The sequence below is a fragment of the Triturus cristatus genome, chromosome 7, assembly GCF_964204655.1.
Source record: "Triturus cristatus chromosome 7, aTriCri1.1, whole genome shotgun sequence".
NCBI lineage: Eukaryota > Metazoa > Chordata > Amphibia > Caudata > Salamandridae > Triturus > Triturus cristatus.
The window spans coordinates 1,401,591,012-1,401,605,241 of NC_140590.1; positions in this window are offsets into that span (position 1 = coordinate 1,401,591,012).

Genomic DNA, 14,230 nt, shown 5'->3' on the forward strand with positions numbered 1-14,230 from the left:
GTTGTTGGTGTTGGTCGAGACTCTGAGAGTGTTCCTGTGGACGATGACAATTCCTCCTCCTACTCCATTGATGCGGTCCCTGCAGGTGATCTTGTAGCCGTCCGGGATGGCTATGGTGATGTCGGGTGCCCGAGGAGGGGTTCATCCAGGTCTCAGTCAGGAAGGCGACGTCTGGGGAGGTTGAGTCGAGTAGGTCCCAGAGTTCAGTGACGTGTTTGCGGGCAGAGTGGGTGTTGAGAAGAATGCATTTAAGGTGGTTGCGTTCCTGTACGGTTGGTGGATTGGTGGATCAGATGCTGGTGAAGCTGCAGTTACGGCAGGAGAATGGTCCTTAGGTCCGCTTCGGGTCAGCCAGGAAGCAAGTGTGTGATCGACCGTTGTTGAGTGCATGGAGGGTGCTTGCATCGTAGCGTAGACAGGCGTCGTGGCATTCGCGGGGGCCAGGGGGTCTGGTGCTGGGCGTGGTCCAGGCGCGGACGGGTGCAGAAGGGCTTGCCTTAGGCGTACCTTCGGCACGCCATCGGCGCTCCTGCTGCGCGCGTCCACCATATAAAGGGAGGTGGGAGGGAGGAGCAGCTGGGAGGCGGGAGCGGGGCAGCGAATGGGTGAGCAGGGGCGGGGCCACAGGGAATGCAGCGGTGGGAAAACGGTGAGGCAAGGGGATACAGAAGGCAAAACAGGGTGCAAGGGGTTACAGAAGGCAAAAAACAGGGGGCACAGGGGAAAAAAGACAAGGGAAACAATACAATCGCAATACAGTAACACAGGAATGCAAGATATTTACCGTACAATGCTCCATGTCATAAGGATTTACAGATACGTCAGTATTCCTGATGTATCTGTTGGCGCAAAAGTGGCGCATTGCTGGATTGTGTCTGAAAGATGCAACTCCAGCAATTTGTCCGTTTGGCTTGCATCACTCCTTCCGCCTGCTGTGAAGCAGGTGTAAGATATTGACGCAGTGTAGTGAAATCTCATAGATTTCACTGCGCCACTACTATGAGCCTTTTTTGCGGGAGAACGCCCCCCCCTAAATACATTATACCTGACACAAGTAAAATGTAGCTCAGAGGTTTACAAAGTGACGCATCTGCTTGGATGCGTCAATTTGTAAATATGGTGAAGTGTGGCGCATTAGGCCACGGCAGCTTCACAAAAAGTGATGCAATGATGGCGTAAAGGGCTCATAAATAAGGTCCTTATAAATTTAGGTGGATATGAACAATGCATTCAGGCTTCATACACTCACTCAAAGTGAAGAGAGCCAATGGGTAAAGTGAGCTGACTCCCCTAAGCAGAATGTTGTTGGGGGTTGAAGCAAAATGTGAATGACAAATTAACAAACCAATGGTTGAACCCTGGTACATTAATTTTGGGGAAAAACAAAGCTGTCTCAAAGGCCAGACCTAAAAAGGATTAAAATAACTCTTTGCAATCCATAGGTGGAAAATAAGCCATAGAAGACAAAATACCTAAGTGATTCACAAACTAGGTCGTAGCATGTTTTCTTAATAAAGTGGCCAATGCTTGCTTAAATGATGACAATCCCTCATTAAATAAGGAGTCCCCAAATCCAAGGTGTATTCTCTCTCTAAATAGGTAAGGCCAGCAAGGATGTTATTTTCTTAATTTCTCAATTTTTCTTTCACAGAACACATCTTATTCTATGACAGGGGAGGAGACAGGTAATGGAACAAGGACCTGATTTAGAGATTGGCGGACTAATCATGAGAGGCTGAGATTAATGCAAGCATTTCATCCATCACTTTTTTGTATAATTTAGTGTGACTCCTTAAGTGGAGAGGGAATGCCCAGATGTGGGTCCCAAACACACTGTATCACTGGAAGCAAGCTGTACCTTGCTCATGAACCCATAGCTAGGGCAAACCAGGTCCTGGGTTGCTTATTTTCCAGTTCAGAGAGGGCCTGGCGTGGCAGTTCGGGCAGAACTTTTCCAAATGGAGCGAGGTCAAGACTGATTTGCATATAGCTGGATCTAAACTGCAGTGACATGGTGTGCAAAATAACAATGGATTGGGATGTGGCCTGGGTAATTACCATTGGCCAAGTTTAATTCAAGCCTTCCATTCATCACTTGTGTGTAAACTTTAGTGTGTCACGCTAAGTGAGATGGGTATGACCAGATGTGAGTCCAGTGCAAACTCTGCAACTGGAAACAAGATGTACCTGGCTGACGAGCCCATAACTAGGGACAAACTGGTCCTGGGTTGCTTGTGTTCCAATTCAGGGAGGACCTGACTTGGAGGTTCAGGCTGGCGTGGTCCGACTAATGCAGGGTCAAGACTGGGTGACATGGTGTGCAAAATAATAATGGCTTGTGATGCAGCCCCAATTCATTATCAGTGGCTGAGATGAATTCAAGCATTCCATCCATCACTTTTTTGTATAATTTAGTGTGTTGCCATAGGTGGGATGGGTATGCCCATACATGGGTCATGTGCACGATGTGTCATTGGAACTAAGCTGTACCTAGCTGATGAGTCCATAACTAGGGTGAAGCAGTTCGGTCAGGACTGTTCCAATTGCAGATGGATGAAGACTGATTTGCATATTACTGGCTCTAAACCAAGGTGACATGGTTTTCAAAATTACGTTGAATTTGGACGTGGCCTGAGTAATTACTAGTGGCTGAGATCATTTCAAGCATTCCATACTTCAGTTTTTAGTAAACTTAAGGTGTAGCCCTAAGTGAAACTGGTATGCCCAGAGGGAAGCCTCATGCACACTATGACACTGGAACCAAGCTGTACCTGGCTGATGAGTCCATAAGTGGAGTAAAAACTGTCCTGGGTTGCTTGTGTTCTGGTTTAGGGACAACCTGGCTTGGCAATTCGGGCTGGACTGTTCCGATTGGATCAGGGTCAAGACTGATTTGCCTATAGCTGGGTCTCAACTGAGGTGACATGGTGTGCAAAATAATGATGGATTGCGGCCAGAGTAATTAGCCTGGTAGCTACTGCTGTCCCTGCTGCTGTTGCTGACCAACTGGTCAGGAGCTCTAGGCCCTCCTCCACCTGCAGGCTCCTGCTTGTGCTTTATCCCTAGTGGTCTAGTGTCACAGCATCACTTCTCTGCTACTAGGGCTGCCCCACTGTCTCACTTTTCTGCTTTTTCCTTTGTTTCTGCTCTTTTTTCTGCTTTTGCCTTTAGTTGTTTTCCCTTAGTTTTTTCCTTTTTCGCCACACTCGCCCCTGCCGCTGCAATCCTCTGCCACCCTGCCTCCCTCCAGTGAACCTTCCTGCGTTTCTCGCCTCACAGCTGTCCAGCCCCCCCACAGCACTACTTAATACTCGCATCGTTGAAGGAGACCCATAGTCCCTTCGCCTGCCGTAACTGCAGCAACACCTTCACCCACGCCAACACACCAGATTCTCTTGTCACCCAGACAAACAACAGCACACCCTACCGACTCAACTGCATCTTCCTCGAAGTGCGATCCTCCACAAACACTCCTCTTTCACAGAAACCTAGACCAGCCCCTGTTTTGGACCGGACATCACCAGTGCCATCCTCGATGGCTACAAAATCACCACAAGGACTGCACCGATCGACCAGGAGGAGGCATCGACATTGTCCACAACAACTCCCTCCGACTGACCACACACTCATATGACCAAAGGACAACCATTGAATACCTCCAGATCCTGACCAACCCCAACTACACCCTCCACCACACCCTCGTCCCACGCCCACCCTTTACCGATCCCATCGTAGATCTCATCGCACCCCAGGCTCTCGCATCCACTTATTCCATCCTACTCAGACACCACAACTTCCACCTGGACAACCCCAGTGACCAGAACACCGCCTCCCTACTGGAGAACCTAGCGAACATCAGCTATCCACTGTACCGAACTACACAGCAGAACACACCCGCAACCCTGTTTTCTCCACCTGCGGGAACATCACCTACAGCCACATCATCAAACTCGTCTGGATCTACCACCACTGTGCGCATCTCACCTTTGCCATGCCCACCATACACCTTCACCCTCATAGCCCCCCCTCACAGCTGGAACAAGTCCACCGAAGAACTTCTCATTGACTTCCTCAGCACGACCACTCTGCCAAGACCAACAGATGCCAACACCACAGCACACAAGCTTCACCGATGAATCTCCAATTGCGTCAAAACTCTGGCACCTTTCAAGAAGACACCAGACAAGCAACACGCCAAGAAAGCCAGCTGGTTCACTCCTGCCCAACACGAGTCCAGACACACCTGCAGATGACTCGAGATGAGATGGAGGAACAGCAAAACCCTGGAATCCCACGCAACCTTCAAATCTGCCATCAATACACACAATCTTCTCCTCAAAACCACAAAGAAAATGGCCTTCCAAGACAGAATCAACATCAATGCACACAACAGAAAAGAACTCTTCGCAATCGTCAATGAGTTTACCAAGCCCAGCAGTGAGACCACAGACGTCTCACCCTCCCAAGACCTCTGTAACAAACTCAGCACCTTCGTCCACCACAAGATCAGACAGGTCTATGACAGCTTTGACACCCAAGACTCTGCCACTATGCCCGCCACCACTGCACGCAACCACGCCGCACCCCAACAGATCATGCTCAATTGGACTCTACTCACCACATACGACACACTCAATACCACGAAGAGCATCTACTCTTTCCTATACCACATCTTCCATACAGCAGTTGTCTCCATCGCTCCCCAGCTTCGCCACACTATCAACCACTCCATTGAAACCACCACCTTCCCAAACAATTGGAAATACACCAAGATCAACCCCCTGCTGAGGACGCTGTCCATCACACCTCAAGATCTTCAGACCCATCTCCCTCCTCCCCATCCCCGCAAATGTCATCGAGAAGGTCATCAATTCCCATCTCTCTGAGTTCATCGAAGAGAACCACATGCTGGACACCTCCCAATCCGACTTCCGAAGCAACCACAGCAACAAGAACCCACTCCTAACCACCACTGATGACATCAGCTCCCTTCTCACCCAGGGCGAAACCACAGCCCTCATCCTAATGGACCTCTCGGCCGCCTTCAACACTGTCTCCCACCACACCCTACAGACTCCATGACGCTGGCACCTGTGGCAAGGTGCTGGACTGGATCTACTCCTTCCTTACCCGTCGAACACAGCAAGTGAGACTACCCTCACTCCTCTCAGAACCTACAGAGATCAGTTGCGGAGTATCCCAGGGCTCCGCCCTGAGCCTCACCCTCTTCAATGTCTAAATGGCCCCCCCCGCAGCCATCATCAGAAGCCACGTACTAAACATCGTCTCCTATGCCGATGACACCTAGCTGATCCTCGCCCTCACCAACAAACCCATAGCAACTAGAATCAGCTTTGACAGTAAAATGAAGGATGTTGCTACCTTGATGAAAGACACCTGCCTCAAGCTCAACTCGGACAAGACCGAAATACTCATCCTGAGACCCATCACCTCAGCCTGGGATGACTCCTGGTGGCCTGCTGAACTAGGAACCCCTCCCACCCCTACGGACCATGCAAGCAATCTCTGTATCATAGTGGACTCGTCATTCACAATGAACTGCAAAATCAATGCAGTATCCTCATCCTGCTTCCACAAGCTCATCTTCAAGTTCCTCACACATGCCTAACTGGAGCTCTCCACAACACAGGGCCATAATATCTGAACCACCGCATTCCACACACCTGCCAGACTCCACCCAACTCACCTGGCCTCTGTCCCACAGATCCATAAGACCAGAACCCGGAGGAAGATCCTTTTCCAACCTCGCCGCCAAGACCTGGAACACCCTGCCCCCCCACCTCAAGCAATTCTCATCATTGACCCAATTCAGGTAGGACTTCAAGACTCGGCTCTTCGACTGAACCTCCATACCAAGATGGATCAGCCGCCCCCCCAGAACCTTGAGGCCCTCACAGGTGAGTAGTCGCGCTATACAAACTCCTGATTGATTGATTGATTGGCCCCCTAAGTAGGACTAATATGCCCAGATGTGGGTCCCGAGCACACTTTCGCTGGAACCAAGCTGTACCTGACTGGTGAGCCCATAACTAGTGCAATACCAGTCCTGGGTTGCAGGTGTTCTGGTTCAGGGAGGATCTGGCTTGGCAGTTCGGGCTGGACTGTTTCAAATGGAGCGGGGTTAAGACTGATTATCAAATACCTGGGTCTAAACTCGGGTGATATGGTGTTAAAAATACAATGAATTGGGATACGGACCGAGTAATTACCAGTGGCTGAGAATAATTCAAACATTCAGTGTGTCGCCCTAAGTGGGACAGGTATGCTTGGATATGAGTCCAGTACACACTCTGCCACTGGAAACAAGCTGTTCTTGGCTGATGAGCCATAACTTGGGAGAAAACAGTCCTGTGGAGACCTGACTTGCCAGTTGAGGCTGGACTGTTCCGAAAAGAGCTGGGTCAAGACTGGTTTGCATATAGCTGAATCTAAAGTGAGGCGACATGGTGTGTAACACAATGATGGCTTGTGATGCGGCCCAAGAAATTACCAGTGGCTGAGGCTAATTCAAATATTCCATCCATCACTTTTTTGTACACTTTAGTGTGTCCCCTAAATAGGACGGTTATGCCCAGATATGAGTCCAGTGCACACTGTGTCACTGGAACCAAGCTCTACCAGGCTGATAAGCACATAACTAGGGCAAAACCAGTCCTGAGTTGCTTGTGTTCCTGTTCAAGGAGGACCTGGCTTGGCAGTTCCGGCTGGACTGTTCCGACTAGAGCGGGGGCCAGACTGATTTGCATATAGCTGGGTCTAAACTGAGGCAACTTGGTGTTCAAAAGTAAGATGAATTGGGATGTGGTCCTAGTAATTACCAGTGGCTGAGGTTAATGCTAGCATTACAACCATCAATGTTTTGTATTCTTTAGTGTGTCGCCCTTAGTGGGACACAAATGCCCAAACGTGAGTGCTGTGCACACTATGTCACTCGAACCAAGCTGCATCATGCTGATGAGCCCATAAATGGGTTGAAACTGGTCCTGTGTTGGTTGTGTTCTGGTTTAGGGAGGACCTGGTTTGGCAGTTCTAGCTGGACTGTTCCAAATGGAGCAGGATCAAGACCAATTTGCATATAGCTGGGTCTAAACTGAGGTAACATGGTGTGCAAAATAATGATGGATTGCGATGCGGCCACAAGTAATTACCAATGGCTGAAATAATTTTATGCGTTCCATCCATCACTTTTTTTGTATACTTTAATGTGTCATCCTAAGTGAGATGGGCATACCCCGCTACATAAGTTCAGTGCATATTGTCTCTTGAACCAAGCCCTACCTGACTGATGAGCACATAACTAGGGCAAAACCGGTCCTGGGTTGTTTGTGTTCTTGTTCAGGGAGGACCTGGCTTGGCAGTTCGGATGGGCTGTTCCGATTGAAGCAAAGTCAAGACTGATATGCATATAACTGGGTCTAAACAGTGGTGAAATGGTGTGCAAAATATGGATGGATTGGGATGTGGCTGAGATTAATTCAAGCATTTAATCCATTATTTTTTTGTATACTTTAGAGTGTAGCCCTAAGTGGGAAATGTATGTCCAGACGTGAGTCCCATGCAAACTATGTCACTTGAATCCAGCAGTACTTGCCTGCTTAGCCCACAACTAGGGCAAAACCGGTGCTGTGCTGCTTGCGTTTCAGTTCAGGGAGGACACGGCTTGGAGGTTCGTACTGACTGTTCAGTCTTGATGCTGCTCTAATCGGATTTGCATATAGCTGGGTCCAAACTGAGTTCACATGGTGTGCAAAACAATGACTAATTGTAATTGCGAACCCAAGTAATTACCAGTGGCTGAGATTTATTCCAGCATTTCTTCCATCACTTTCTGTATACTTTAGTGCATGAAGTGTTTTGGCATGTAAGGAGTGAGCGTTAGAGCAAGTGTGTAGTTTATATTAGCCGGCTGCTATTAGTTAATCTGTAGGTCTCCAGTGATTTTTTTATTTTGTTTGTGACTGCCGAGTCATCACCCCATAGAGGTATTTATTCTGTATAGTCGTGGAAAGTACCAGGGAAAAAAGGAAAGAAATATGCTTCAACTATTTCCATTAGCGATTATCCCGACAGCAAGCTGTTATTTTGTTATTCACATTCAAAGGCCTTTACAGTGTCCAGTTAGGAAGTTTGTGAGAAGCTGAACTGCACTGATGGACTACATTAACCCCTTCAGTGCCCATGACGAGCTGGACTCGTCATGGGCTGCGGTGGCGCTGTGCCCATGACGAGTCCAGCTCGTCATGAACTCCGCCCGCTAATAAAAAGCGCGGCACTGGGCGGGGAAAGGGGCGGGCATGCAAGGGGTTAAAGTAATTCAAGGTGCCAAGCGGTTGTATCATATCCACAGGCTCTAATTTGTGGGGAATTGGTGTCCTTTCCCCCTGCACTGGTGCAGTTTTGGAAGCTTAGTGCCAACGCAAGCACGCTTGCCCCATGGTGCAAGCGTGCCTGTTTTGTCGGCAGGATTGTTTTTGTGCAGAAAAGGGCACCTTCCTTCACAGCAACAATCCTAAGAAGTGTTTACTCTTTCTATGTGTGCTTCAAAATGCAGCACACATAGAAAGAGGAAAAAAGATGAGAAATTAAGTTATTTCTCCTCATTAGGCCTGACCTCAGGAAGAGTAAGATTTTGACACTACCCCAGGTTTACATGCCCTATTAAATCTGGGGAAGTATCATAATCAATGGGTGTTGAATGGAAAAACCCACTGCAATGCCCATGGGACAACTTCCAAGATCAGATTAAAGCAACACAGTGATTTGCACTGCCATCCCTTAACCCATATCTATGAGACCATTTAAAGACATGCATAGTGGCTTTGCTTGGCCTCATACATATGATAAAGTGATTTGCGCTGCTGGTTTGTCACAAAAAGTGACGCTCCGGCAGCGCAAGGGTCTCGTAAATATGCCCCATAAGGGCCTATTTACATGGAGCTTGCACCGCCAATGTATCAAAAGTTTTGACACACTGGCTGCGCCATCACTGCTCCATATTTACAAGGTGACGTATCTTTTCATTGGCCTGCGTTGTAACGACCGCGTTGTAATTGCATGCGTTGTAGCGCATGTGATGTAACATCGCATATTCTTATGAGAGATATGAGCCTATGCACAACATCAGTGAAACTGAAATAGTGAGCTGTTTCAAGGGATTGAGGGCGTGTGGATAGTTTTCAAGGATTGGTGCAGGTAGAATGGAAAGCAGTTACACCAACAACGGGAAGGAAAGGTCCCATTTCACTTGGTTTTTCACTAGGATTTTTACGTATGAGAATGGGATAGAAGTGCAAAGATACACATGTCAACCGGATACGGTAATGGTATGATATTGCATCACTAATGCTGGTTCTAATGGCATATCTAGTTAAAACCTGTCAGTGCTTAATTTGAGCAGGAGGTTGCCATTAGGGGCCACCAGCACTCCTTTAACATGACCGGCTATTATTTTTCCTCTTCCGATATTTCCTGAGAGCAACAGATGGAAAACACCCAATGGGAAAAGAGGGAGGAAGACAAACACGAGAAAAACCCTCACAAGAGTGAAACAAAAGGGACAGGACTTGCTCTTTCTTCTTTCAAATGGAAATTGTTGTTGCTTCTTTTATATTGTAGGAAACCTGTTTTAATTATAATATCCATTGTTAGTATTCCCACTGTTCACCAAACAGCTATTGTAGCAGAAGAAGCCTTTATATTCTTAAATGTAATTTTTAAACAGTTTCATACTTCTTGACTCTGAGATCTATAAGTTATTTATTTAAACTTATAATTGGCCATTGTTTTTTATCAATGGACAATTAATGTGTACATTTTGTACATGTATGTGTGGGCTAGGGTGACCAGGCGTCCCGGATTTGCAAAAACGGTCCTGGGTTTTCACTAGCCATCCCTGCAGGTTTCAAGAAATGTATCCCGGTTTTTAGAGAGGGTCGACTGAAAACGGCGGGAGGTTTTTATGTTTTACAAAGCAGGAATAGTTAGCAGTTGCTTCAAGAAAGCGATTTAATTAACAGGCAAGCTACTGGGCTTAAATGTTCTTACTGCCTGTTCTGTTATGCTCTCATTCTGTGTGCTCGCTTGAAGTAAAATTGAAGTCCTTCAATTTTTGTGAAATGTCCCGGTTTTTGGCATTTATAAATCTGGTCACCCTAGGTCGTGGGGTGTTCGCTAGTGCCAGACCATGTTAAGTCTTTTGAGCAATTTTTACATACCCACAATGCTTTGCAAGATTACATTGATTTTATGTCACCGAAACACATAATCTGGTTTGATGTCTTGAATCATATAAAATTACATTGTTTATGAAGTTAGATCCCCCTGATGTTTCTAGAATTGTTTTTATACCAATTCAGAACAAGCATTGGCATAGCCAATAGGTCTCACTTTTGGGACCTTATAAGTGTTTAGCCATGCAACAGTTGCATAACTAAATTCTTATAAGGTCCCAAAAGCGAGACCTATTGGCTATGCAAAGGGGCCGCGAAAGTGAAAGTGATCGCGATCACGATCAAACATCAAAGCGGCAATGCGGCCACAAAAGCGAAAGTAATCGTGGTAAAGCGCGGCGCGCGTGCCCGCGCACATGCACTGTAGCTCTAGGCTGGCCTGGTAGTACTTTTTGGAGCCCTCTCAATAAGTCTCGCCAGACCAGTGCATGCGCTGGGTCAGGCGAGACCTAAAAAGGGAGGCAGGCAACCAGCGTGAGCCATAACTGAGCATGCAGGACCCACAGTGCCTGGTTTCTATTGCTGTTGAGATTGTTTATTTGAAGTCTTAAAAGTGTAATTTGCTTGATCTTCCCCATAGAGGCGTTTCCCTAATGCTGCCAGCCCGGGCTTGGTTTGACATTTTCTCTCCCCAGAACCATGCCTATTTAAAAGCAACCTTGGCCCTTCATAGCTTGTGAGAGGCAAATTCTATGGGTCTCACTTTTTCTCTCTTTCACGGTAAGGCTTCAAAGGGAGTAGAAGCTTACCAGGGTCTGCAGCGCATAGCATAAAAAAAAATTAAATTCTACAGCCGCGCAAAGAGAACACAATTCATGCTTTGCAATGTCAGCACTACATATGCGCTATGATGCACCTAATCTAACGATGACATTTTTAAAACTAAGAAATACTCAGGGCTGATCTACAGTATGAATGAAAACGTATTCAAAGTACGGCAGAAAGATGCTGACCAAAAGAAATCAATTGCTGAAGGGAATCTGACCCAATCCCCCTTTGTGTATTTTTTTTAATTACTCAATGGCATAAACTCTGACTGAAATTGACCTAAAATTGAAATTAAGCACATAAAAGAAAAACTCAGTAATCACGTTCTTATCCATGCATTTAATACTAAAAAAAAGTAGAATGCTTAAATAACTGTGGCACAACATGTCACAGTGGTAATTGAATTCCTCCCAGCCCAGCTGTAGAAAAATCTGCTAAATTAACTGTAAAGGTGGCCCAACACTCTGTGTGCTGGGGGTTTACAGAGAATGCCTCTTACACTTCCGCTTTGGAAATTTTGCAGATTTGTCTTTAAATGATTTACCTAAAAAATTCTTAATTCCAAATGGCATCAGAGAGGTCTCTGTACATCAGAGGTATTTCATAAGTTTATTTTTCCACAACAATGGTATAAAAATTATCTATTTGACTGACATCTGCTGTTCCCTCTGGGTGTAGGAACAGTCAAGGAGCCAGGTCTGGAGGTCCTTTTTAGGTCTCGCCTGACCCAGCGCATGCGCTGAACGAGACATTTAGTGTACGGGTTTTTAAAGGGCTGCCACAGGCTTTTGGTGGCCTAATGCTTGCGTGCACGCGCGCAGCCGCCATGTGGGTTTCTGTCAAGGCTCATTAAGCCTTGCGTGCCTCTCTCCGCCTTGCAATTCCCTCTTCCTCCCCCACCACAGATCATGTCACTCTGCTGATCACTTTCACTTTACTTTCACGGCCAATGCTTGTTGTTAGATTGGAGCCTGCACGTCAGGTTTAAATGTTTGGTGATGGGCGCAGTTAAGTGCTGCTGGAGAACTCACGAGGTATGTTTCTGTTGCCTGCATTTACTTTTATAACGGTGAAGACTCACTGCCATTCTGCACGCGCAGGATCAGTACCTCTCATGCCTTTCTATAGTGCCACTATCTCGTGTCTCAATCTTGATACAAGTGCATTCTCATTATCAATTTTCACACGCCTCTTGTATGTAAAGGTTGCTACCTCCATCTTGCTTCAAGGCACAAACTTCAACTTGTGCTTCGTTGTGATGTGCTCCTAGAAGCTTGGTAGTGTTCTGTTCATGCCGTGCTCACATATTCCTGGAATCCGGCTTGCCTCTCTTAAATGTGCCTTATTGTGGCCTACACTGCCGTTCCGCTCTGCGATGCTGGCGTACTAAAGCCCTACTACTACAGCGTCATTCTTATAGTGATCTCTGGAACAACCCTCTCTTCTAGCTGGCAACATAGAAAGGGAACTGACTACACTTCACTTTAACCATGAAAACAGGACTTTCTTTCAATCTTCTTTTCTCAACAGGTGGATGCTCAAGTACTTGGTTTGTGTGCCTGCGTTTTTCTTCTCTATATTTTTCATAAAAATGTGTCAAGAATTCCTCATTTAGAGGTATTCCAACGATTGGTGACACACACACCTATTAATACCTGTAATGTGCATGACTGTCACCTATGCCCGCATGGAGGAAATAGTTTTAAGGTATGCTCTTGACTTATTAAGCGCTATCCAGGTGGTCTTGTTGGAATTTACAAACGTAAACGTATTGCGTGAAAAACGGTTTCTAAAACCTAACATGCTGCCCTTTCATGTCTCCTATTTTCGATTCGGAAAGGATTGCAAAAGTATCAAATAATTGTGGGGTTTTGTACATTATAAAAAGCCCTTTTGAATTTGCAACCACTGTGATTTTGCAAATCACAGGATTTGAAACCACAACGGTGCTTTGTACATCGTGCCCTTGGTATTCAAAGCTGCTGTTCTTCCAACGTATTGAAATCCAGAAGCGGTTTAAGATCAGTATCTGCACATGTGCTAGCCCTCCCACCAGCTCTAAATGCATACCTTTATTTCCTCTTCATGCCTCGCAGTTTGTTTCTTCTAGTTTGAAGATTGAAAAATATCTCGCTACAAACTATGACATTGGCTGAACATGACAGGCTTTGTTTTTAATATCACATTTGTTTGTTGGGCTGCGTAATTATTTTTTCTGTAATTTGCTGTTAGCCCAGCCTAGTGCGAAGAAGCCAATGAATTGCGAGAAGCATATTGTTGATGGGAATACATTGTACCCACGTGTGATATGTTGCCTTTGTAGTGTCCACTCGTAGGTATCCACCAAGTTGTCGTTTTTTTTTGCTATTTGACCAGGTGTCACTTTTTTTATTTGCATGGTCACGATTTTACGTAATATGCAATTTTGCACAGATTTGAATATGTATTTCCTCAATAGTAAGCAGTCTATTTGAAACTCCTTTGAGTCAGAGGACCACATTTAAAAAAAAACTAACCAATATGCTGTTCTCAAAGCCATCAACCTTGGAACTCACTCAGCATTCAGATAAGGATATTACAAAACTTCCTTGCCTTCTGCAATAAAATAAAAGCATGGCTCTTCAACATTTAGAGCTCGTTTTGAGCTTCAATACTGTACAACATAATAAACAATCATTGGCATAGCCAATAGGTGTCGCCTTTGGGGCCTTATAAGTATTTAGTTATGCAGCACAATATCCTTGGTGCAACAACATCAACTGTTGCATGGCTAAACACTTATAAGGAGGGAGTATTTCTTCAACAAGCTATTGATGTCGGCTAAATTTTACTTTTGACACTTTCATGGTTATTGTTAGACCTGGCACCATTGGCGTGGGTCTCCCTTCCATTTTTTGCTGTTGCCTCATGTGTTTTTGCTGGTGTTAGAGGCTTTGGGCACTATGCCACTGCTGTCTAGTACCACAGTGCAAGTGCTCCCTACTGTAAATGAATGTATTGATTAGTGATTCCATGATTGACTGATTTAGTTTAGTTTAGTATACTTGTCAGACCCTAGTATAGTGCACTGAGTGTGCCCAGGGCTTGTAAATCCAAATGCTGCTGGTGGGCTTGCAGCACTGGTTGTGCCACCCACAGAAGCAGCCTTGTAAAATGTGTCTAAGGAAGGCCATTGCAGAGCCTGTGTGCAGTCTGGTACTGTCATGCTGACT